Below are 22,323 nucleotides of genomic sequence, written 5' to 3' on the forward strand. Positions count from 1 at the left end.
AGGGAAGAGATGATAGTGACGTGGACGAGGGTGGTGGTGGTGCAGGTGGTGAGAGGCAGTCAGCTTCTGGGCACGGTTTGAAGGTAGGGCCAATGAGATTCTTCTGATGGATTGAATGTGGTTGTGAGAGACTTAATGGTTTTCATCTGAGCAACTAGAACGACGGAGTTGCCATTGGCTGAGATGGGGATGACCTGAGGTGGTGCAGGTGTTTATTTTGGGCATATTGAATTTGACATACCTATTAGTCAAGTGGAGACGTTGAATTGGCCATTGGCTATATGAATCTGGCATTCAGGAGAGAGGTGTGGGTTGGAGACGTACATTGAGAATTATCAGCAATTGGATGGTCTTTAAAGCCATGACAGTGAATGAAATCAATGAGGGACTGAGTGCAGGTAGAGAAAAGATCAAGGACTAGAGCGATGGTCTCCAACAGAGTCTGGGGAGGAGAGAAGGAAACAATGCCTGAAGCTTCACATACTTAATATTTTCTTGTCTGTTTTAATCTGTATTAACATTAATGAATGTACACATTATAAGACAAAACACTTATTTTACATGAGAAAACAGAAATTGATTTGACGTATTTAAGTGATGTCAAGCTAAGTAGTTATTTTTTGTTCTGCCATATTAATTCAAGCAGTTTAAAATGTGCTAAAGCAAAAGCAATGGGCAAGTGAGCATAGACTGTTTGTCTCTTTAGCTTCGTCTCTGTCGATTCACAAAGGGGTGATTCCCTCTGACTTTAAGGACCTGCACGGTCCTTAAAAGTGAAAAGGTGGAATTAGATATTCTGCTGGGGTCAAAGTGTTATTGGAATCGGGATAATGGAGGAATGAAAAAATAGCTAGAAGGAGGTGCTTGGAGGATGGGATGCCTGACGCTGAAATTAGGCAGGGGTGGCAGGTTTGGGAAATACAAAATTTGGGGTAAAGGTAGAGACTAGGATCATTGGAGGAGAGAATTTCAAGTTCAAAAAGCTAAGTTGTTGATATCATATCAAACCCATTAGGATGACAGCTATAAAACAAACAAACAAACAAACAAACAAACAAACCAAGTATTGCTGAGAATGTGGAGAAATGGGAACCCTTGTGCACTGTTGGTGGAAATGTAAAATGGTGCAGCTGCTCTGGTTGTTCCTCAAATAATTAAGAAAAGAGAACTACTATATGACCCAGCAATTCCACTTCTGGGTATATGCCCAAAAGAATTGAAAGCAGGGTCTCAAAGAGGTATTTTTATAATATGTTCATAGCAGCATTATTCACAATAGCTAAAAATTGGAAGCAACCCAATGTCCATTGACAGATGAATGGATAAACAAAATGTGGTATATACATACAATGGAATACTACATACACTTAAAAAGGAAAGAGATTCTGATACATGCCAACATGGATGAACTTTGAGGGCTGTTAAAAAATGAATTGTGTTCCCCCAAAATTCATGTGTTGAAGCCCTAACCCCCAATGTGACTAAATTTAGAGAAAGGACCTTTAGAAAGTGATTAAAGTTAACTGACATCACGAAAATGGGCCCTAATCCAACAGGACTGGTGTCCTTATAAGAAAAGGAAGAGACACCAGGGATACACACACACAGAGAAAAGGCCATGTGAGGCCACGATGAGAAGATAGCCATCTTCAAGCCAAGGAGAGAGCCCTCTGGAAAAACTAACCCTGTTGGCACCTGATCCTGGACTTCCAGCTTCCAGAACTGTGAGAATATAGATTTCTGTTATTACCATCCAGTCTGTGGTATTTTGTTATGACAGCCATAGCAAATTATTATAAGGACATTATGTTAAGTGAAATAAGCCAGTCACAAAAAGACAAAGATGGCATGATTTCACATATATGAGGTATCTAGGGTCAAAGCCATAGAAACAGAAAGGAGCATAGTAGTTGCCGGGGGAAGGGGGAGGGGTGAGAATGAGTTGTTTAGTGGATATAGTTTTGCAAGATGAAGAGTTCTGCAGATTGGTTGCTCAACAAGACAAATATACTTAACACTACTGAGCTGGGCACTTAAAAATGGTTAAGATGGTAAATTTTATGTTATGGGTATTTTACCACTATCACACACACACACACATACACACACACATTGAAACTGTCAAGAATTAAATCATGAAAGAGTGAGCATCTTTTTGTTTACTGGACATGCAGATCCTTCTGTGCATGGCCTGTTTCTGCCCTCTACCCGCTTTTCTATTGGGTTATTTTTCTTTTCCACAGATTTTTAAGCTTCCTTTATACATTCTGATCATTAATCCTTTCCTGGTTATGAAAATGACAATGATCTTTTCCCAATTTGTGGCTTGCACTTATTTGATATATTGTAAGAAGTCTTCAACATTATTTTAGTCAAATGTGTCTTTGAACAGTTTGTGCTTTTTGGGTCTTGTTCAACAACTTCTCGTATCTCTTATTCTAAAATATCTTCAGTGTTGCATTTCACATTTGTGTCTTTAACCTGTACTTTTGGGTTTCTACATTGGGTTTGGAGTGCATTTTCATTAATATATTATCATTGGTACCTAAAAGTAGTTTTTAAAAAAATTCTGTAGGGCCGGCCCGATGGCTCAGGCGGTTGGAGCTCCATGCTCCTAACTCCAAAGGCTGCCGGTTCGATTCCCACATGGGCCAGTGGGCTCTCAACTACAAGGTTGCCAGTTCGATTCCTCGAGTCCCACAAGGGATGGTGGGCTCTGCCCCCTGCAACTGAAGATTGAACAAGGCACCTTGAGCTGAGCTGCCACTGAGCTCCCAGATGGCTCAGTTGGTTGGAGCACGTCCTCTCAACCACAAGGTTGCTGGTTCGACTCCAGCAAGGGATGGTGGGCTGTACCCCCTGCAACTAGCAACGGCAACTGGACCTGGAGCTGAGCTGTGCCCTCCACAGCTAAGATTGAAAGGACAACAGCTTGACTTGGAAAAAAATTCTGGAAGTACACACTGTTCCCCCAATAAAGTCCTGTTCCCCTTCCCCAATAAAATCTTTAAAAAAAAATTCTGTAAAATTAAAATTTTTTTATTGAGGTATAATTGACATGCGAGATTTTGTAACACACAATGGGTAACTATGACTTAGGTTTTGTCTCTCATCGTATCTTGACCTGTGGATTGGTTAGTTTGTATATTTTTACATCTTCTGGCCATGATCTATGAGCCTGTTGCTTTCACTATGGTTTCTTTGTTCTTCTATTTTATTCTTAATTATAGAGACTGAAATTCATTTCCTTTATTTATGGTAATCAACTCACCTAAAGTTTTTCTGTCCTGGGAGAAAGTCACTTTGTCACCTCTCCCTGGCTCACTATAGACTCTTTCTTTTTTTTCTTTTTTCTTTTTTTTTCTTAAATATTATTGGGGAATATTGGGGAACAGTGTGTTTCTCCAGGGCCCGTCAGCTCCAAGATGTTGTCCTTCAATCTAGTTGTGGAGGGCACAGCTCACTGGTCCATGTGGGAATTGAACTGGCAACCCTGTTGTTCAGAGCTTGTGCTGAGACTATTTCTTTCACTCTGGGATTAAAACTAGTCACCTATTACTAGGCTGAATGGGGTAGGAAGTGCTTTGGTGTGAAGTGAAGATCCATCATAGTTTCTCATGTCTTTCTCTCCTCTCCGTCAGTGTAGTAAGAATTTGCTGTTAGTTTGAAGGTCATAGGACTCTTCTGGAGGTTGGTTGGAAGGCCTTTTGGAGGCAGGTGTCTCAGGGATCATTCTTACAGAAATTTTATTGGTCAAGAGAATGTGAACGTTTTGTAACTTGTGGTCTGCTTTTTTGGGGTCTTCTAAGAGGCCAAATGTCCCTTGTAAAAGTAACTACTAAAAAATGAATTGAAATACTTAGTTGCTAAAGTTCAATTTCACTCTTGTCTTTTTTTTTTTTTTTTTTTTTTTTGACACAAGCCATTTCCAAAGTGCCATCTGTGTTAGGCACATCAAGAATGCCAGCATGGGGGAGCTGGCCCGGTGGCTCAGGCAGTTAGAGCTCTATGCTTCTAACTCCGAAGGCTGCCGGTTCGATTCCCACATGGGCCAGTGGGCTCTCAACCACAAGGTTGCTGGTTCAACTCCTCGAGTCCCACAAGGGATGGTGGGCAGCGCCCCCTGCAACTAAAATTGAACACGGCACCTTGAGCTGAGCTGCCGCTGAGCTCCCGGATGGCTCAGTTGGTTGGAGCGTGTCCTCTCAACCACAAGGTTGCCGGTTCGACTCCCGCAAGGGATGGTGGGCTGTGCCCCCTGCAACTAGCAACGCTACTGGACCTGGAGCTGAGCTGTGCCCTCCACAACTAAGACTGAAAGAACAACAACTTGAAGCTGAACAGCACCCTCCATAATTGAGATTGAAAGGATAACAACTTGGAAAAAAGGCCTGGAAGTACACACTGTTCCCCAATAAAGTCCTGTCCCCCTTCCCCAATAAAATCTTTTAAAAAACCCCAAACAACAACAACAACAACAAAAAAGAATGCCAGCATGGGGTGGCTGGATGGCTCAGTTGGTTAGAGCGTGAGTTCTCAACAACAAGGTTGCCAGTTCAATTCCCACATGGGGTGGTGGGCTGCGTCCCTTGCAACTAATATTGAAAATGGTGACTGAACTTGGAGCTGAGCTGTGCCCCCCACAACTAGATTGAAGGGCAATGACTTGGAGCTGATGGGCCCTGGACAAACACACTGTTCCCCAATATTCCCCAATTAAAAAAAATTTCTTTTAAAGCAACAACAACAAAAAATATTAAAAAAAGAAAAAGAAAGAAAGAATGCCAGCATGCCCAATGGCCCTAAAGGGAGGAGGCCCTGCCAGGGAAGCAGCAGCTTCCCTGAGCACTGGGGTTTTGCATCATAGAACATCCTTTGCCCCCCGCTGCTGCTTGCACCCCACAGGGCCCCAGGGGCCAGGACAGAGTCCAGCGCATAGTGATGAACGGGACCAATGAGGATTCTCCCTCTCAGGAATTTTAAGTAGGAAATGCTGAAGTCATGGCGCAGTCAGCAGAAGCAGCTGTAGCTGTTAAATCATAGGCTACAGAAAAACCAGAGAAACTGTGGGAGGCCACACACAAGCCGAGATTATGAGGGAGTTGGATTAGGAGAAAGCAGACCCTTTGAAGAAAAGCAACGTGGTCAAGGATGAAGAGGCCAGCTGGTGGGACGGGTAATAGTGGGCCGGTGATGTTACTGGTGGAGAGAGCTGGGGGTCTTGACCTTCCTCTGGCCCCTTCTAGTCCCTTCTTTTTCTTCTGTCACGTGGTTCAGCTTTGCCTGGTCTTCCCTATAGGAACATTGTCACAGGAATCTCCTGTTACTTGAGATGTTGAGTGAGTCTCCATTTCTTACAACATAAAGAACAGAACTAAAATGTTCTTTTTAAAAAATTAATAGACTTGGGGGCCAACCCGGTGGCTCAGGCGGTTGGAGCTCCGTGCTCCTAACTCCGAAGGCTGCGGTTCGATTCCCACATGGACCAGTGGACTCTCAACCACAAGGTTGCCGGTTCAACTCCCACAAGGGATGGTGGGCTGCGCCCCCTGCAACTAGTAACGGCAACTGGACCTGGAGCTGAGCTGCACCCTCCACAAGTAAGACTGAAAGAACAACAACTTGAAGCTGAACCGCACCCTCCACAACTAAGATTGAAAGGACAACAACTTGACTTAGAAAAAAAAAAAAAAGTCATGGAAGTACACACTGTTCCCTAATAAAGTCCTGTTCCCCTTCTCAAAAAAAAAAAAAATTAATAGACTTTATTTTTTAGAGCAGTTTTAGGTTCACAGGAAAATTGAACGGCAAGTAGAGTTCCTCTAGATCCCTTCACCTCGACCTGAGTTTCCTATGTTATTAATGTCTTGCATTAGTGTGTGTCATTTGTTATAATTGATGAACCAATATTGATATATTATTACTAACTAAAGTTCTTAGTTTACATTAGGGTTCACTCTGTGTGTTATAAATTCTGTGGGTTTTAACAGATGTATCAACCCTTATAGCACCATATAGAATAGTTTCATGGCCCTAAAACCCCTCTGTGTTCCACCAATTCATCCTGCATCCCATCCCTGGCAACCACTGATCTTTCTAGTTTCTTTTCCAGACTGTCTTTTTCAGACATAGTTTTGCAGTTCCAGAATGTCATGTAGTTGGAATCGTACAGTGTATATCCAGCCTTTCTCAGATTGGTTTCTTTCATTTCGTGATGGCTTCAAGGTTCTTCCATGCCTTTTCATGGCTTGCCAGTTCCTTTCTTGTTAGTGCTGGATAACATTCCCGAGAGTGGATGTGCTACAGTTTATCCAGTCACTTATTGAAGGACACTTTGCATGCTTCCAAGTTAAAATGCTCTTTTTAAGATTAAAAAAAAAATAACAGCAGAATTTATTCTGGAAGTTGTATTAGGAGGAGACATTTGGGGTTGAGAGGACTGGGAGTATGGATATTTTGAAATTTAAATGCGTAAGTGTTGAATGGAAAGGAGGGAGGTATTAAAGTGAGTGCCCCAGACACGTCCAACAAGACACTGAAGCTTGAATGGCAGAGGGTCAATTTTTTTGTTTCTTCTGGGTTAGTTACTTGCTCTGTTTACATATATGCCTTGTTCTGAAGACATGAATTTTGGTGGCAAATAGCACCTGCCACATCAATGTTATAAGATTAAATTCTGGATTCCCCATGTAAAATGTTAGAATAAAAAACATTTCCTCTGGACCCTCCTTCCGAGGGCCCCTTTGTCATCAATGTCAATCTTCTTTGTTCACCATTTAGACAAAATAGGGTTTGTGGATAATTTTTAACTCCCCATAATTATGCCTCTATTTTCCCTAGAAAACCACACCTTTCTTCTAAGGTAAACCAATTGTGCTTCCCCGAAAATAAGACCTAGCCAGACCATCAGCTCTAATGCATCTTTTGGAGCAAAAATTAATATAAGACCGGGTCTTATATAATACAAGACAGGGTATGATATAATATATGACTGACTCTTATATTAATTTTTGCTCCAAAAAACACATTAGAGCTGGTGGTCCAGCTAGGTCTTATTTTCAGGGAAACACGGTAAGTAATTTACCAATAGGTGTGGAGGAAGTGTGTATCTGGAAATGCAGCTTCCTCACAGTCGAATGTGCTGGCTCTTTGGCTCGCTCAGTTAACAGTGGATAGCTGTTTATAACAAGGACAGTGGAATAGCACATCTCAATGAGATGGCAGACAAAGGAGGAAGACGGCTAATGATCAAACTTGGAATTGGGCCAGGACGATGAAAATCAGCATCTCCGCCCCTTAATTCTTTCCCAAAGCCCAGTGGGACTTTCCAGTAACCGCAAGTGGTCAGAAGTCAGATGTTGGGTTTAGATCTCATCCAGAAGGCGTCCTCGTGTCTTTGGACAGCATGCTGTGGCATTGGCTGGCCACGCGAGACTCAGCGAAGAGCATCGCTGTGCTGGATCCCACGTGGTTCAGTGGCGCAGCGTTTTCCTGAGATCTCTCTTGTTGGTAAATAGACCCACTTCTGCTTTGGTTGAAAGAAAATTCATCAGAGTCTAGAATGGAATAGAGAACCTTAATTGCTATCCACAATTAGCGATGTTGAAACAAAGGAAAAAGGTTTCCAATTTTGGATCCTTTTTTGGGGAATAGCTGTTTCACTTTTGTATGTGTTTGCATGCATGACCTGTGCCTCCTGCGGTGAACCCAGTAATCACCCATTCTCTATTCCATTTCAGTGCAGGGACTTTGAAAGACTACCAGGGGGTACTTACTTGGCCTGAGGGAAAAGACTGGAGCAGGAGCAATTCTGACTTACAACAAATTATAAAGTGAAAACCCACTGCAGGTACATGTAAGGTGAGCAGCGAGTGCCTGCAGAAATACCGCTGTGGGAAGGGAGTAGCTAGCATCGCTCTTGCTCAACCTGAGAAAGTACAGTGGAAGGTAGAAGAAGCTCATTATTGGCTTGTATTTGCACTACGTAACCTTGGAAGGTGATTTCCAAGACACTGCTGAGAAACAAGCATCAGTCTGTTATCAGTATTAAGAAAGCACCCCAGTTCTGCTCAAGGCATTTTTAGAGGAAAATAATTTACTTGTTCTAAAGCTTGAGTACTTCTGGTGAGTTATGAAAACCAGTCGCCAGCCATATGTTCAAAGAACTTGAATGCCATTTTCTTAATTATAAAAATTATACATGCTTGATATGAAAAGAAAAAAATCAAACAGAACAGTCAACTACAGTAAGTCTCCCTCCTTACCATGCCCAGTGAACTTACTGCAAAAATTTTCCTGGTGGATATGTTTCTAGTCATTTTTTAAAACTATTTTTTTAAAGAATTATTATTATTTTTTATTTATTGATATATATATTTTTAAGTGGGGAACAGTGTGTTTCTCTAGGGACCATTCAGCTCTAAGTTGGTGTCCTTCAATCTAGTTGTGGAGGGCGCAGCTCAGCTCCAAGTCCAGTCGCCGTTTTCAATCTTTAGTTGTAGGGGGCACAGCCTACCATCCCATGTGGGAACTGAACCCTGCAACCTTGTTAAGAGCTCGAGCTCTAACCAACCGAGCCATCCAGATACCCACCAGGAGCTCAGCAGCAGTTCAGCTCAAGTTGTTGTCTTCAGTCTAGTTGTGGAGGGCGCAGCTCACTGGCCCATGTGGGAATCGAACCAGCAACCCCGCTGCTCAGAGCTCAGGCTCTAACCAACTGAGCCATCCAGGCACCCGTACACGTGTTATTTTTTTTTTTTTTAATTTTTATTTATTTATTTATTTTTTAAATTAGTTTCAGGTGCACAAGACAAAGCAAAACTTAGACGTTTATCATTTATATCCATCACACTGTGTGAACCCCCCTACACGTGTTATTTTTAAACACATTCTTGTCTGTGAATTTTCATTCATATATTTTGTCCATTTTTCTATTGACATTTTTTCTTACAAACTTGTAAGAGCTCTCTGTATTAAGGAAGTTAGCCCTTTATTGTAGGTGTTGAAAATATTTTCCCTCTGCTCGTTTGTGGCATTGCTTTGGTGTTTTTTTTTATGCCTTATAGAGAGGTAAAATATTTACACAGGAAATTTTATTGGTGTTTTTCCGTTATGGCTTCTGGGTTTCCCGTCATGTTTAGAAAGAACTTCCTTAATCTATGATTTGAAAAAGTTTTAGTATTCCTTTAATACTTTTATGGTTTCATTTAAAAAACCCTAAAATATCTGATATATACAAAAGAATAAGCATAATCTATATATAGGTTCTAGAGGACAATAATAAAATAAACATCAGTAAATTAAACCTAAGAAATAGTGGTTTCATTTTTTATATTTAAAAATATCCATCAGTATTCTGGGGAGAGGAGTTTAGGAATACTAGGAATCTAATTAAAAATTTGTTTTTTCTGCATTGCTTTTGTTTTCCTATGTAGCTATCTGGTTGTCACAACATCAGTTATTAAATAATCCTTCCTTCCTTCGGGCTTCTTTTAAATAATGGTATTACATTTCTGATGTGATCTCTGTATACAAAATAAAATCATTTCTACCGGTAGTAAGATACATAAAATAACTAATAAAAGTCCTTCTTGATGTTTTCAGATTCAGTAACCAAAGTAATCCCCATTTTCTAAAGCTTCCTGAAAAGAAAATAGGAAACTTTTTCTAATTTTATGGTGGGAAAACAACCCAGTGACCTCTTTCACCTTGAATAAGTTATTTAACTTCTCTAAGCCCAGTTTCTTGATCTTTAAAATGGAGATACTAATAATAAACTTCATGAGCTGTAGCCAGGACTAAAGGGGCTAAGAAGCAATGCAACATGCTTCACCTGGCGCTTGGGACTTAAGAAGGTTTCAATCAATGATTTAACAGTTGTTCTTATTAAGATGTATTGTTATTTCCTTATCAGCCTTGCAGATACTTGGAAGGAAGGCTATATTCTCTGGCTTTATGACTGGACCACAATTCTTGCATGGGATTGTTAATGTTAAACAGGTCTAGTTTGCTAATTTTGTGGCCCGATATGGTATCATACCACTATGCTTTATAACTAATGTGGAATTTTGAGACTTCCAAATCTACATTGTTATAAATAAGTGAAAATGATGTCAATCCCTAATACTACAGTAAATGTAGTTTCTTGATCTGGAGAGCACCTGTCTTCACTGCTGAACGGTGGTGCAGGATCCAGATGTATCATCTTGGAGGTGGTGTCCATTGGGCCAGCACAGGCTGAACTTGATTAGAAAAAGTGCTCCTGTAGGTGTAGACTTTGATGAAAACTCAAGCCATGGAACTAATACACTTTATTCCTCATTATTTCCAAACTGATGTCAAATAGCTCCATCCATATCTATTAGTACGTTGTAAAATTCAGTTCTCACCTTAGGAGATATAGAAGGTGATGATGACCAGTTTTCCCATTTCATAGCTGAAGGAATGGCAGCAGACAGGATTTTTCTTGCTTCAAGTTACTCAGAACGGTAATGGCAAAGCCCCATCTCTTGGGTCACAGTTCAATAATATCTGCTAGTTCCGATTATTCCTAAAAGAAGCCGTTGGATGTGGTAATCATAATCTGAATAGATATTCCAAAGAGAAAAACGATCACTTTATTTGAAATAGATGAGTGAATGATTTTGCACTATGTTCTATCCCTTAATTATTCTACTATATACAGATCTGAAGTCCTTCAGGACAAGTGTATGGTGTACAGACACCAATAAGGATTTACAGTGTATTAACAAACAATAGGTTGATGATCCCCCTGGATTCATGCCAGGGTCTGTGAAAGAACTCAATAAAACGATACGAATTTCAAACACTGCTAATCATAATTAAAATGTCCAAACCCCTCAATCTTCTACATTAGACAGAATGAGAATTTGGCCTGCCCTTCACTCTCCTGACAGCGTCCTAGACCCTGTGATTTATCAGCCTTTGGGGAAGTGGGACAGAATACTGTTTTCCAAAGAAAAAAGATGATATTTAGATTTTATTTTCCCCCAGACTTACGGTATAGAGTTGGGTACACTGCTCTCACTCTTTCTAAAATCCCCTCTCTGTCAGTGGCCATAGTTCCTTCTTTATACCTTGATGAGACTTTTCGGGCTTTTCTTCTTATTCTTGTCAAAAAAGCAGCACGATCCGCCAAATTTCTTTTTCTTTTTCTTAATCTTCTGCCAAGGACTTACTTTGAAAACGTTAATGCTCATCAGAATTTAGAGAGTCCTTAAGCCAATCGTTCGAGCTCACTCTATGTCCCCCGAGGGATATGAACCCGCGTCTTAAGTGGCTGAAAAGGCAAATTGTGACCCTGGTAATAACAGGAGCAACTGGACTCAGGCCCATCCTGCCAGCGGGACCTGCTGGGTGCGCACCGCGGTCCCGGCCCCGCACAAAGACGCGCCCCCGGCTTGGGGAGCCCAGCCCGACGCCCGGCCGTCTCCCAGAGCGATCGCTGGAGCCCGGGCCGCGGCGTCGCCAGAAGCCGGCCGCTCCCCACCTTCTCTTCTGCTCATTTTATTAGAAAGAAGAAAAAAAAAAAAAAAAAGAAAGAAAAAAGAAAAAAAGGGGCGAGAGACAAGTCCCGCCCCATCGCCCGCCCTCCGTCTCCCATTGGCCAGGCCTCCGCGCGCGTCACGCCGGGATGCGCCAATAGCGAGGCGCGATACTGCGAGGTGGGCCGGACCCGAGCGCGGAGTGGGCGGTGGGTCGGTGCAGCAACCCCGCCGCGGCTCGGCCTCCATCGCTGAGGTGCCGCTGCTCCCACAGACGCTCGCGAGCCGCCCCCCACGCTCCCAGCCTCGTCTTCCTCCCGCACGCCCGAGACGCTCCCCGGCTCGGGTCTCGCCCCCGCCTCCGCCTCCCCTCGCTCGCTTCCCACGTTGTCTCTGCCTCATTTTCTCTCCTAGTTGAGGGAAAAAAAAACCCCACCATCATCCTCAGGGAGCCCCCTCGCCCTCAGAAAAAACAAAACCAGACATGATCCTGGGCTCTCGCTTCTGAGGGACCGGCCAAGCGAGAAAGGAGCCTAGTGGAGACGGCACTAAAGGTCACGGGAGGGAAGTCCCTGCAGCCCCGCCTGCGTCCCGCGGCCGGCCCCTCCTCGGCCCGAGCCCCGCGGCCCCCAGCCCCGCGGGCCTCTCGCCGCGTCCCCCCACTTTCCCGGGAGCCTGCCGAACACATCTCCATTGATGGTGTAGCGCATCCGGGGAAGGTAAGCCTCCAATTTGCCTGCGCGTGGCCTCCGCTTTCTTTTCTGGCGCCTGATCCTGGGCACCGGGCGCGGGGTGGGCAAAGGGGGTCGGCGTGGAACCCCTCGTCCGCTGTGAGCCTGCAGGGAAGGCCCGCGTGGAGCCGCGCGCGGCCCGGAATCAAAGGGCGAGGGGCTTCCTCGGCCCTGTCCGGCCAGGGGACTGTCCCACTCGCCCGCTGACCCCTGCTCTTTCTTTGCTGCTTATTCCTGCTCTTGTTTGACTTGTCTGAGGTGAAACTGTTTCATGGGACTACGTTATTGGCTGAAGTAGGGAGAAGAAAGGAAGTCAGGGACTGAAACAGTCAATTCCTTGAATGTATGTGGATATGGGGGTCTTGGGGGACGACTTTTCTGAAAAAGTAGTATTTTCACGTGAGGGGCAGATTCCCTCTTTGTGTTCTCTGCTCCCTGTGATTCCTAAATTATGAAACCAAAAATCACTTGCAGCAGAATAGGATTCTTATTATCCTGTTTTAGTTCTGCTTTGGGAAAGAGAGTGGCTCCTCTTTTTATTTTTTAAAGGTTTTGGAAAGAAGAGAAGTAGTTTTACATAGTGTGTGTGTGTGTGTGTGTGTGTGTGTGTGTGTGTGTTGGGAGGGGGAACTATTGCAGGTTTCCTTTGAAACTGGTTTGCTTGAGAAGTTGTTGAAAGGAAAACAAAATGATTCATTGTTGAATTGTCATTTTCCTCTGCCTCTTTTCCAAGGTTTGCTTACAATTTTTCTAGATTACAGACTTCAAACATTGATTTAAGCAAAATGCGTCCTTGAGAAACTGGGTGCCTTAAATGTTTCAGTATGTGTTGCTATTTTAAGGTACATTTAGAAAGTAGTTTTGTATGAATCCTGAAATAGCTTTCTTCAAAGCAATTTTTTAAACACAAAAAAGATAACTAGTAAAGGGTACTTGGTGAATTACAAAATAAATGTTTTAACGTAACACAAATGAATGCATCCCATGCTTAGATTTCAAACAGTTTTTTTAATTGCTTCCCATTTAAAGAGAAACCTTTTTGTCTGGTGTACACTGGATTCTTTAGGCTGTCTGTTGGGGGAGGGGAGAGAGGATGGATCTATACAATCATAAAATCATCTTTGGGTAGGTATTTCCTTTCATGAATTTGCTTGCCGAATTAATTCCCCCATAAATTACAAACCAGTTTTTATTTTAATGGCCTAGGTTGCATGGAAAGCTGGCTTCCAGCTCCCTGTTGTTGTTGAGGTCGAAGGGAAAAGAGGCAGAGAAACACACACACACACACACACACACACACACACACACACACACAATACCAGGCTGAGGGCTCATTGTTCTTACATACACACATTCATTCTCTCTCTCCCATATTTGGGACTAGGTTTGCACAGACAAACACAGCTCTTTTTGGGAGAGAGGAGAGAAGATGGGGGAAGGGTGGGTGCATTTCTTTTTTAGCTTTCTTTCACCCATCTGATGTCTGGCCGTTTCTGCAACCGTGTAAGAGGCAGAAGAGTACATTGGAAAGTAAAGGACACTCAAAAACATGTTCAGACTCTTCCATCTCCCTTTCTTTCCTTTGCAACCCTGGTTTCTGCTGCTGTTTCCTTTTTGTGTATGTAAAGATAAAATCCCTCTTTATATGTTGTGGCTTGATAGCTCTCTTATTCCTCATTGCCTCTGACTTTGTTGGAGACAGAGATTTGTTCAGTTGACTCTTATTGTGGTGAATGTGACCAGGGTCGTCTTTCCTAGGTAGAAGTAGATTGTCTCAGTTAAGATTATTAAGATCGTATTTGAGGTTAATATTTAGCAAAGTGTGTGTGGGTGTAGTGACATATTAGTGGTACAATGGTTGGATAGGTTTGCTGGCTGTTGAGCTGTCAGTGGTTTTTGTTTTGTTTTGTTTTATAAATGGGCTATAAGAAAAGATCTAGTTTTGCGCTTTCCGGGCTAGTGTAGAGGTTTCCTTGAACCCTGGACAGGGAATAGGCTGACAGAGTCCACCTGGGGTAAACCCAGCTCTGGTCGAGGAGGGAGGTTGGTGTGAAAACGGTGGGTTGCAGAATAGCACCTTCTGCTGGTTAATTGCTTTAAGGATGCTGACGAAGAGGATGGGGGAGGGGATTACTGGTTGAGGCCTAATGATTTTCTTTGAATGCAGCTGTAGTGCTTTTCTGCAAATGCCACTTCCCTAAGCTGCTAATACAGATGCCCTTTGACAGGCAAGGTTGCATGGAGACTTTACGTTATTGGTTGGGTCTTGACATTAATTTGTTCTATTATCAGAAGTATTTACACATTGTGACTTCTAAGGACTCTTTTGAATTGCTATTGTTGTTTTTTATGAGAAATTTAGTTTTTCTTGAAATAGTAAAATAAGGGGATTTATTTGTGTTTTTGGTGCTGGAAACTGTATACACATTAGCAGTCCTTTAAAAGTTTTCAATATCATTAGTAAAAACCATATAGACTTGCCCTATAGAAAAGAGAAATACTAGCACTGGACCCAGAGTTTTTGGTCTGGGATTTAACAGGGGGAGGGGTGTGTGTGTGTGTGTGTGTGTGTGTGTGTGTGTGTGTAGGGTGGGGGAGTCGGGTAAGGCAGGTAAAGAGGGTGGAGGGGTAGGGGAAGAGCTCACTAAAATCAGTTTTGCATATGTAATGTTGCATCGCAATAGTGTTGTTTTCAATAGTCATATAAACATAAATACAATTGTCTGATAGAACGACTTAGTCTGTGAATTAGAGTTAAAAAATTAGAACTATATGGTGATGGAAAGAGAACTGACTCTGGGTGGTGAATGCACAATGCAGTATATAGATTATGTATTATAGAAATGTGCACTTGAAACCTATATAATTTTACTAACCAATGTACCCCTAGTAAATTCAATAAATTTAAAAAAATTGGAGGTGAGAGAAAATGTGAAACAAGTGTACACAGATTAACATAGGCAAAATTCCTGCTCAAAGGCTTCTATTCTAAACCAAGGTGTAGTTTCAGAGATAATCTGCTTGGTAAATGCCTTGGAGGGTTTTTATTATCACAGATTTTACCTCATCTCAATTGTTTTAATGTAATAAACTGTTAGGTTTGTAGTGGCAAGGGGAATTTAGTATAGAAAGTATCTTTTGTTCCAGACTGATTACTCATAAGAATCTGCTTTCTGATTCATTTTGCTTTCAAAATTTAGAGCATAATCTCCAAAGTTGTGTATCTTTTACAATGAAATATGAACAGTTCAAATGCATTATTTACTCAGTAGGAATAGAGTAAGGTAATTTCAATCCAATATGTTCTCTGCCAATGTTTTGTTTCAAGGTAACTAGAGTAACTAGAACCAATTTACAACAAAAGGGTAATCCAAATCAAGAAATAAGTGCACCAGTTACTTTTTCAACTTTGATTTATTGGGCAATCAGAAAGGTTTTAAAAAGTGGGACAGTAACCACTGTCAGGTCCTGCACTAATTGTATGTAATTGAACAGAAATATGCCAGGTGCTGTAAACACATACACACAAGAATATGACCTGTGCCTTTCAAAAAACCAGTGTATGTTGAATATTATTATGGATTTAGTAAGTACCCATTGCTTTTAAAATTAGTTTTGAATCTTGAACATCTTGTTCAAATCTCAGTAATCAAAAAAACATTTAAAGTAGTAAAATAAGTTGTATATACCAAGTTCTTTTGGGAATTGTGTGCTTTCCTAACTGCTTTTGGCAGCTTCTTTTGCAGTTTATTTAAAGGTTAAGATAGCAGAAAATTCAGATGTTTAAGTGAGCCATTAGGGTAACATAGCTGTGAACTTCATTACATGTACTGGCACACCCTGAAACAATGTGCTATTGTCTTACATAATCAGTTTCTGATAATGCTGTGCCCTTTGTTGATCATAGGGGTTTTCAACAAACAGGAATTCCTCTTGAATCATATTTAAGTGATTGTTAATTATTAGTATCTTGGTAATTATTCCAAATCTATAGCTTTGCTTGTCCTATTTAAGTGTGGTTTTGGTGAGCCTGTTGGCTTGTGCTTGGTTTCTTATCTATCCGAGTTCCAGTGTTTCTTAAGTAATGAGGAGAAATCAAATGAGCATTTATGTGTTAGAAAATTGTTAAGATTCCTTAAGTCGTTTTAATGAATATTTGACCACAAATAGCTAAAAATTTCTCAAATACTAAATATATTTCCTAGCTTGGAGTTTTGGTTGGAATTGTGATTTCTATAACTAATTTGTTGCTGTGCCAAGTAATGTAAGATGGAACACGTGTCTGTATATTAGGTAACTAGGTCAGATAGGATGGCTCATATAAGAGCTTTTTTTGTCAAGTTACCTGTTTGTGCCAGTGTAAAATTGTTGTTTTCATTTGGTAAAATTGGCCAGTATGCCATCAACCATAAGCAATATGTTTAACTGTGAAATTTTTCCTTATATGGTCAAGTGACAAAATGATATGACTGCTAATTCATAGACCACTTGGTATTTGAGGAATCCTCCCAGCCTATTTGTCTTGGGCTTTTGCATCAGAAGTTGAAGCCATGGGTCAAGGCCCTAATTTTAAACTAGTTGTACATGAGATTTGTAAGGGTTTTGGTTAGCTTATTTGGTTGCAAGGGACAGAATGTCTTCCAAGTCATCTCATGTGCTGGGGAAAAGTGGAACCGAAATGTAAACCTTGAGAGTCAGGCCTCACAGAAAAACAAGAACCCTGGTTTCCACTGGGCCTCATAGATGCTGGGACACTGGTAGGGACCCCACCCAGCTTTAGTGATCAGGTTACCTTGTTGCCTCGTCAGCAGGCAGAGTTTGTTGAGCCATACCCTAGTGCCAGGCTGTGTGTAGCATCAGGACACCACTGTAAAGGGGACAGTGTTCACATTGTCCCCTTTGTGGGCCTGCTCTAACCTGAAAGAGCTTGTGAGCAAGCAGGGCCATGCAGCATCTGTAGAGTCCTGGAGCAGCAAGCGACAGACAGCGCTTCCCACAAAACCCGTTCAGCTCGGGAGCGTGCACGTGCACACTCGTCGTCACCTGTACGTGTACAGCAAACTCCCAGGGGTCTGATTCCTGACTCTCTTACTTCTGGGGCTGGCAGTGGGGGTGGTGTGGGGGTGGCGCTTAATGTGTGAGGTGAATACAGTTCAGGAGAGAATGGGGGCAGGTGTCTGCATGTGTGAATTCAGAGAAGCTGCTCTGGAAACCTCTCCCTCCCTGGGCAGAACCTGGTTACGCTTGGGAGGTATAGCCACACTAGGACAACTTTGTTTGACTCCTAAGGGGCCATGTAGGCTCTGGCCACTGACTTAAAAAGACGTTTAATATATGGAAACATCATTCAGGTAAATTTAAACTGAAAGCTCCTTATTAAACCCAGAGCCAGTGTTTCCTGTGACCCTTCACTCCTCTCTCCCTCCCCTCTCCCTTCTTTATATGTGGGTCACTGAATGTGACTGAAGCCTGCCATCAGTCTGTAGTCCTGCTCTCTCTGGCAGGGCCACCATATAAGGTTGCGCAGATTGGACAGTAATATACTTATTCCATTTTCCACTGAAAGGTGTTCCTGTCCTGCAGGAGGCACTAAACACTCAGGGCTAACCCACCCAATCCTCTACTGCGCACTCACTCCGCCGTTTTATCTCGGCTTTCCTTGTATCTTTATGCTTCTGCTTCCACTTCCACTACTAAGGACTCTTTATGTCTTTAACACTTCCCAAGAGAGAAAATCTGATAGGTCGTTAGTTATGTTCACTGTTGGTTAAGGGTTTAGGGTCAGAGCACCTCTTAAGCTACCTACCTGCTGGCCTTCCCGATGGCTCACCCTTTCAAGCCAGCTCTCAAGGTGGTACACAGTGGGAGTCAAGGGGATGGGAGGCATTCTGAGCTATGGCCTATGGAAAGGGAATTTCTTTTTTTCTGTTATATCCTGTCATGTTTTTCCCATCTTAATTTTCCCTGACATTTGAAGTAGCTATTGTTGCTTTTGATGGCTTATCTAGTACTTTATTTTGCTTTAAGAAACTGCATAATCAAAGCTGGTAGCCAGTTACCATCTCTTTCAGGTGAGCTCATTTTATTACATTTGTCTTGTTCTCCTCTTATTTCCTATGAATCTACCCACCTACCTGTCTACTTGTCTGACTACCCAAGTCAGTGTTTCCCAAACTATATTCATAGCATACTAATAAGATGCAAGTATTCTGAGATGAAATCAATTTGTAATGCACATTAACACTTTAAAGCCTCAGAAATGTCCTCTAGTATATAAAGGACTTTTCTTTTTAAAGCACTTTTTTTTTTTTAATTGGGGAATATTGGGGAACAATGTGTTTCTCCAGGACACATCAGCTCCAAGTCACGTCATCCTCCAATCTAGTGGTGGAGGGTGCAGCTCAGCTCCAAGTCCAGTCGCCATTTTCAATCTTAGTTGCAGGGGTTGCAGCCCACCATCCCATGTGGGAATTGAACCGGCAGGCAACTTTGTTGTTGAGAGCTTGTGCTCTAACCAACTGAGCTTTGTTTGGTTTGCTTGCTTTTTTTCCTTTCTTAGAGAATACGATGACCTTCTTATAGGTAGTTCCTATATTCTGAAGAACAGTTTGAGAAGCACATGTAAAATTAATACTTTCTTAATCAAGTGGCTTGTCCTTTTGTTTTTAATAATGAAGTTCTAAGTGTTACTATTAGGATGCTTTGCTGCACTGAACTATTTTTCTTCAAGCAAGTTTTGCACTGCAGTATTTCAAGGGTACGAAATGATTGCTATTTTCACCTTATACATATGCCATTCTGGAGTTATTTTGGATTGTTGCATCCATTGTCTCTTATTCCATTTTCTCTTTTTTCCCCTCTTATTCCATTTTCAACCACATCCATCGAATCAATATTTCTCTTTTTCACCCCACTCTAGTAGCTATACTCTTATTCAAGGTTTTTAATCACTTTTAATCATTTTTGGTTACCTGTAGTCAACTGTGTAGGCACTGGCAAGAATCTTTCAACAAATAAAAACAAAAAACAAGTACTTAACTGTGCAGTTCATTGAGGTGAGCTTTACCTGTATACAAAGATGAAGAAAACAGCCTTCTGGAAATTGCTGTATATATTGGCCATCCGTGTACACATAACTATTAGAAGGTAAAGTGTTTTAGAGACACAAAACATCATGGGGTTGTATTAGTTATGCATTGCTGCATTTCAAAGGACCTCAAAACTTAATGACAACACAGTAAACATCTTTACATATGGTTTCTGTGGTCGGTTGCTTGGGAGTGGCTTAGCGGAGTGATTCTGGCTCAGGTCTCTTTTGAGATCGCAGTCAAGAAGTCAGCTGGGGCTGCCGTCATCTGAAGGTTTGGCTGGGGCTGGAGGCTCTGCTCCCAGATGGCTCACTCACTTGGCTGTGGGCAGAAGGCTTCTGTGGGAAGCCTCAGTTGCTTGCCACGTGGACCTCTCCATATGATTACTTGAGTGACCTCATGATGTGGGATTTGGCTTTCCCCAGAACAGTGGGGAGAGAGAGAGAGAGAGAGAGGGAAGGAAGGAAGGAAGGAAGGAAGGAAGGAAGGAAGGAAGGAAGGAAGGAAAAAAGAGAAAGAAAGGCAGAGAAAGGGAAAAAGAAAGGAGCCTTTTATGTCCTGGTCTCAGAAATCACACACTATCACTTCCACCATATTTTGTTATTAGAACCAAGTCACTAAGTCCCACCCACACGCAAAGGGAAGGGAATTAAACTCTGCCTCTTGAAGGAGGAATATCAAAGAATTTGTCATCACAGGGGTTTAAAGGAGAGAGATGTAGAAGATTTAAAAAAAATGTTTTTCCCTTTGATTATTTATTGCAAGCAGCGCTTTACTCTTTTTTTTTTTTTTTTTTAAAGATTTTATTGGGGAAGGGGAACAGGACTTTATTGGGGAACAGTGTGTACTTCCAGGACTTTTTTCCAAGTCAAGTTGTTGAGCTTTCAATCTTAGTTGTGGAGGGCGCAGCTCAGCTCCAGGTCCAGTTGCCGTTGCTAGTTGCAGGGGGCACAGCCCACCATCCCTTGTGGGAGTTGAAACCGGCAACCTTGTGGTTGACAGCCCCTGCTCCAACCAACTGAGTCATTGGGGAGAGGCAGCTCAGCTCAAGGTGCCGTGTTCAATCTTAGTTGCAGGGGGCGGAGCCCACCATCCCTTGTGGGACTCCAGGAGTTGAACCGGCAACCTTGTGGTTGAGAGCCCACTGGCCCATGTGGGAATCGAACTGGCAGCCTTCGGAGTTAGGAGCATGGAGCTCTAACCGCCTGAGCCACCTGGCTGGCCCAGCAGTGCTTTACTTTAACTGGAGAGTAGTTTTTCATTCTGAGAGGACAGTGACATGACCAAAACCTGACATTATTCATCTTCTCCCTGTACCATTGTTGAGATGTCATTTATTTCTTACTTTCTTCCTGTTATTACATCAGATCTAATCTATTTCAATTAAAACTGTGGTTAGGACAAACTGCCTTATGTTTTTTTAGTTTGGCCACTCTTATTTCCTACCCGTTAATTACTTTTCTCTTAGTTCTTTAACCTTCCCACTCATTTTATCTCTTCATATCTTGTGTAAATGTTTGTTACTTGAATTTATCTTAGGGTTAATCTTATTCTTTGCATTAGATTGTAAACCCCTTGAAGGCAGATAGTTTTTCTTTACACCAATATGTATGCTTACACATGGAATTAGATGTATTCCGAAAGATACATTTCATTGACTCTAAGGTGCCATTAGTAGAAGATGTATCATTATTTTATGTACCATAAGAATGAAAATAATACTGTCAATTAAACTGTGTAAGAGCTGTCCCATTTTCAGTGCCATGCAGATGTAAAACGTTGTGCCGCTTAGAATCATTGAAATATGGTCATCTTTCTTTGAGGCCGTCTTTGTTTTCACAACTGTATAGTCCCTGGAAAGCATGTCTGAAGATAGATCTTAAAGCAGATTATTTTTTCTCACAGCAGCAGTGTTATTGGTGATGTTCTTGCCCAAAGATTTTGCATGAAAACCTAAGCTATGACCAACAGTACAATCAAATCAGAGATGCTGCCGTAAACCTATAGTCATTACAGTTAAATCATGTTCTAGTTGTCGTAGCTTAGGTATAACAGTTACATATTTTGTTTTGAATTATATTATGTGTTTTATATATCTAATATACTAAATTACCACTACTTACTACGTTTGACATAAAATGTGTTAATTTTATTTTGTTTATTAAAATTTTTTGCAATCGACATACAATATATACATTTATATACATATATTAGTTTCATGTGTACAACATAGTGATTAGACATTTATATAATTTACAAAGTGACCCCCATGATAAATCTAGTTCCCATCTGACACCACGTTAACTTTATTTTATTTTAACTTTATTTTAAATATTGGTGTTCCTCATGATTCTGTCCATTAACTTCTTCCTCAGCACTGTCTTCCAGAGTGACCCCATTCCACCTGTTGCTTCCAACCTGTAAGTTTATAAATACAGCCCTGCTCTTTGCTGAGATCCAGATTCATGTTGCCCTCTGCCTCCTTGGATGTCTTTTTGGCACTGAGCCGCAAAACTTACCAATCTTTGTCCACTCTTAACATTTCTAATATTGTAGCAAAATAGTTAAGACCTCTAGTCTCAATCCCCAGCCTGCTACTTTTTAGCTCTGTGATTTTGGGCAAATTATTTACTTTTCTGTGGCTCGGTTTCCTCATCTGTAAAATGGGGATAATACCGTGTTTTCCCCGAAAGTAAGACCTAGCCAGACAGTTAGCTCTAATGCGTCTTTTGGAGCAAAAATTAACATAAGACCTGGTATTATATTATATTATATTGTAATATATTCATTATATTATATTATATAAGACCTGGTCTTATTTTACTATAATATAAGACTGGGTCTTATATAATATAATGTAATACCGGATTTTATATTAATTTTTTCTCTAAAAGATGAATTAGAGCTGATTGTCCGGCTAGGTCTTATTTTCAGGGAAACACAGTAATAGTACTCATCTCACAAATTTTCTTGTGAGGACCAAAGTAATTAATACATATA

At 41.5% G+C, this 22,323-nt stretch overlaps 1 protein-coding gene and 1 long non-coding RNA gene across 6 annotated transcripts in view; one reads left to right on the forward strand and one right to left on the reverse strand.

Moving 5' to 3' along the window:
• Nucleotides 1–1,944: 1,944 nt before the first annotated feature.
• LOC141572055 (uncharacterized) lies at nt 1,945–11,569 on the reverse strand. 2 transcript variants are annotated; one of them, XR_012497084.1, is made up of 3 exons: nt 11,020–11,569; nt 10,389–10,582; nt 1,945–5,293 (listed from the first exon to the last, which is right to left on the reverse strand). It is a non-coding gene; the product is annotated as an uncharacterized LOC141572055 (long non-coding RNA). The 2 variants fall into 2 exon arrangements; XR_012497085.1 differs by lacking the exon at nt 1,945–5,293 and adding an exon at nt 6,603–7,556.
• Nucleotides 11,570–11,702: 133 nt separating this feature from the next.
• Nucleotides 11,703–22,323, forward strand: part of RERE (arginine-glutamic acid dipeptide repeats) — a 389,301-nt gene continuing 378,680 nt past the window's right edge. For 3 of the 4 annotated variants that reach the window (XM_019746720.2, XM_074334103.1, XM_019746721.2), the window contains exon 1: nt 11,726–12,223. The gene's annotated coding sequence lies outside the window, so the exon portion shown is untranslated. Of the gene's footprint in view, nt 12,224–22,323 lie in introns of all 4 variants that reach the window. The other variant, XM_019746719.2, reaches the window with a different exon arrangement.

This window comes from Rhinolophus sinicus, linkage group LG06 (genome assembly GCF_036562045.2).
Source record: "Rhinolophus sinicus isolate RSC01 linkage group LG06, ASM3656204v1, whole genome shotgun sequence".
Lineage (NCBI taxonomy): Eukaryota > Metazoa > Chordata > Mammalia > Chiroptera > Rhinolophidae > Rhinolophus > Rhinolophus sinicus.